Below are 3,976 nucleotides of genomic sequence, written 5' to 3'. Positions count from 1 at the left end.
CAAGGCTTCTTGAAAGGCTGCGTTTTCTTTCTTTTTTTTTCTTTTTTTTTTCCCCTCATATTTCCTTTGTCCGATTAAGTACATATCACAAGTGAGTTTTGAAGGCCTTGCCTCTCTTGTTTTAAGTATTGTGGTTACAGTATCATTGATATTTAAACAATTACTTGACTTCTTGTCGTGACGTAATAAAAATCATGACGTTTGCAGTTCAGGCGAAAATGACGGAGAAGGACAAAGCACTGTGCCGCTGTTCTTGTGATTTGATGACGTCAGTCACACGTCACTGGTTGATGTGCGCACGTGACAAACGGCCCCACGTAGTAACCCTGCTGTTGCCAGACACAACTGGTTCCAACCTGAAACACATGCTTGTCTGGTTAGTCTCTTTTTCCATGAAAGATTCCGGACTTTGTCTCACCCTCAACTGTCTGTCTGTCTGTCTGTCTCCGTCTCTCTCTCTCACTCCCTGTGTGTGTGTGTGTGTGTGTGTGTGGTTATCCTCGAACTGCTGTCATCTTAACTTGCAGACAGAAATAATAACGGATCCCTGCTCAACCCTCCAGAGGAGTGACGTAAAATGCCGATGCAGTTGTCTTTGTCGTCATCACTCGTTCTAAAACATTCTATGGCGGAGAGAGATTCAGGTTTAGATTCTCATCCGTCAAATAGAGCGACGAGATCTATTCAGGATCAGGATCAGGATTTGGGGCGTTGTTTTATACAACTTAGCCATTTTTGGCTTTTTATGCCCCTTCAGATGTACTCCTTTACATTGTTGGTCAGGTCGTTGACTAGCTCAGTCATTTTATCCATCAGTCATATTTCGCTTTTGTCAATAACTCGTGTTTATCTATGAGGTTCTTAAAAGTATTCATACTAGGTGCACGTTTGATATTGATTGTTAATTTGTTCCAATAATTTGTTACTCTGTTACTAAATGTAAACTTTCTGAGATTTGTTCTGGAATACTGTTTAAATATTTTGTCTGTACTGTTTCTTGTAGTGTCTACCTTTGGAGTACAAAAAAAAGCATGCTTTGTTTGCATCGTCAAGAGAAGAAAAGTATGAAGTGAATTTAGGCATTCTGCACTCAGGCAGGAAAGTTGGTATCTGTTCCGGCCCCGAGGGAATATACAACAAGATAAAATGAAGTAAAATAGATTGATGAATAAATGAATAATAGACCAGTAATTGAATTATTTAATTTCCCGCCGATGAACGAGGTGCGCGGTACCAGCTGGGGAGTGTTCTTGGAAGTCTCGACTGAGGTACTATTTTCTTTAATTTATAATTATTTTCGCTCTCTTTCGTCGCATTTGTATTAATTTTGATTTTTAAAAAAATTAATAAAAAAGACGTGTCGGTCAGTTTTACATTGATTCCTCATTAATCAGACATACGATTCGTGCAGAAAATGTCACCCAAAAAAGAAAAAAAGACATTTTTTCAAAAATCACTTCAAAATGGCAAAACTATGAAGACCAGTTCGCGATCAGATATATCTCAATAAACGCAACGACAACAATGGCACGAATTATCAACAACACTCTCTCTCTCTCTCTCTCTCTCTATCTATCTATCTATCCACAGTTTGTATTTTCACTGGTTTAGAAATTACACAACAACAATCTTGAATGAAAAGTGTTTTCAGCATATTTTTCCCCCAGAAGGACATAGCTTTCAGGTTTCTTGGGTTTCTGTGAAAAAAACAACAACTTTTTTTTTTTTTTAATCTGTCAGACGAATTAGAAGCCGTACAGCATTAAGATCACCCGGAACAATCACAGTTATATATCATCCTCGTCTTAAAATAACAGGCAACTGACCTCCCCCCCTCCCCTATCCTCCTACACCTCCGCCCCCCCCCCCCCCCCACCCCCCCCCCCTCCTTCCCCCTCTCTTCTGTATAATTCCGAAGCCGTAAGGTTTGCTCAGGAAAGCTGAAGAATGTTCCTACAGGTCGAATTTAACTATATTTTTTTCGATTGCACACACACACACACACACACACACACACACACACACAGCGGGTGAGAGAGTATGTGTGTGTGTCTGTGTGTGAATATGTATGTGTGTCTGTGTGTGTGAACGAACGCGCGCGCGCGCGAGAAGGCACTCCAATGATCAGCATTACTCTTTGTGAAGCCGATACGTAAGATGAAAATAAACTCTGGCTGAGTACTTTCAAATAAAGAATAGAAAAAAAAACACGTGGTCATCGCCTCACACGGCGAATGCTGGCCGATCATGCTTCTTGTCAATTCTGACTGCACTCCATAGGGCTTGTGGGTACGGGGGTACTGCAGGGGGTGACAGGGTCACAGGACGTTGGGGACACACACACACACACACACACACACACACACACACTCAGAGCCACACACGCACGCGCGCGCGCACACACACACACACACAGAGTGACGCACACAAGCGCATGCACTCTCACAGACACACACACACACACACACAGAGTCACGCACGCACGGTCACACACACAGTCACGCACGCACGCATACACGTGCATACACACGCTCACACACACAAACACACACGCACGCACGTACGCACAAACACACGCACACACACAGAGAGAGAGAGAGAGCTAGAGAGATATATATATATTGCTTTTTGTCAGGAAAAAACCAAACCCGCATCGATTTCTATTTCAAAACGTATTAATTTTCTTCTCCACCATCTCTCTCTCTCACACCCTTTCTCTCTGTCACTCTGTGTGTGTGTGTGTGAAGGGGGGGATCGGGAGGGGGGCATCCGGGGGGGGGGGGGGGGGGGGGAGGGGTCTACCCCCCTCTGTCTCTCTCTCTCTCTGTGTCTCTGTTTCTGTCTCTCTGACTCCCCCCTCTCTCTCTCTCTCTCTGTCACTCTCTCTGTCTCTGTCTCTCTGACTCCCCCCTCTCTCTCCCTCTCTCTCTTTCTCTGTCACTCTCTCTGTGTCACTGTTTCTGTCTCTCTGACTCCCCCCACCCCTCTCTGTCTCTCTCTCTCCCCCCACCCCTCTCTGTCACTCTCTCTGTCTCTCTCTTTCTCTTTCGATCTCCCTCCCTCTTTCTGTCTCTGTCTCTCTGAATTTCTCTCTCTCTCTCTCTCTCTCTCTCTCACTCTCCCCTCTCCCTGTATCTTGTCTCTGTCTGTCTGTCTGTTTGTTTCTCTCCATTTGTCTGTCTATCACCATCTCTCTTTCATAACTTGAAGTGCTGCTGAAAAAGGTGTGTGTTGTGCAGTTGTTTCTTTTTCTTCTTCTTCTTCTTCTTCTTCTTCTTTCTGTTCTTTTTATCACGTCTTATCGATCAAATTTCGTTTCATGTCAGAATCAGGTTCACGTTCCCCTTTGGCCAGAGAGACTCAACAAAGCGCGACTGGTTTTCCGATTCTGAAATCTTATACCCACACAGCAAGCACCTGTCTTCGGGGTTGGTTTTTTGTTGTTTTTTGTTTGTGGTGCGCAGTAGCTTGTGTGAACCCGGGCGAGTGCGTGTGCCTGAGGGCATGCATGTGTGCGTGTGTGTGTGTGTGGGTGTGGGTGTGGGTGTAGTTTGATGAATGTGAGTGCGTGTTTGTTTGCGCGCGTGAAATGGAGGGGGGTAAGTGGTGGTTGTTGGGGAAGGAGGAGGAGGGAGGGAGGGGGGGTGCTGGGGGGGGGGGAAGGAGCCGGGGTCAAAAGAAGGGACACACACACACACCACGCACACGCACACACACACACACACACACACAGAGGCACACAATAACAGTGCAATTCAATCTGAAACATATTAAACTGAATAAAAACAAGAAACTGATAAAACAGCGGCTTGGTTCATCACGCGAGAGAGAGAAAAAAAAAAGTTTATTAAACAAAACATATGATTTAACGTTCTGTTCAAAGACACGTTTTTGTACACCGTCTGAAGAACGGTTGCCAGAGATGCTTTATTTTGTGTCTACGAAGGCAGTAGATGACAGGCAAGTTGGTTTCCTT

General features: G+C 44.6%; 1 protein-coding gene across 1 annotated transcript in view; it reads right to left on the bottom strand.

The window, feature by feature from the left end:
* Positions 1–3,976, bottom strand: part of LOC143290257 (uncharacterized) — an 18,892-nt gene continuing 14,916 nt past the window's right edge. The window contains exon 4 of the mRNA XM_076599596.1: positions 1–356. The gene's annotated coding sequence lies outside the window, so the exon portion shown is untranslated. The remainder of the gene's footprint in view (positions 357–3,976) is intronic.

Source organism: Babylonia areolata, chromosome 15, assembly GCF_041734735.1.
Source record: "Babylonia areolata isolate BAREFJ2019XMU chromosome 15, ASM4173473v1, whole genome shotgun sequence".
Lineage (NCBI taxonomy): Eukaryota > Metazoa > Mollusca > Gastropoda > Neogastropoda > Buccinidae > Babylonia > Babylonia areolata.
This window is presented reverse-complemented; position numbering and strand designations above follow the sequence as displayed.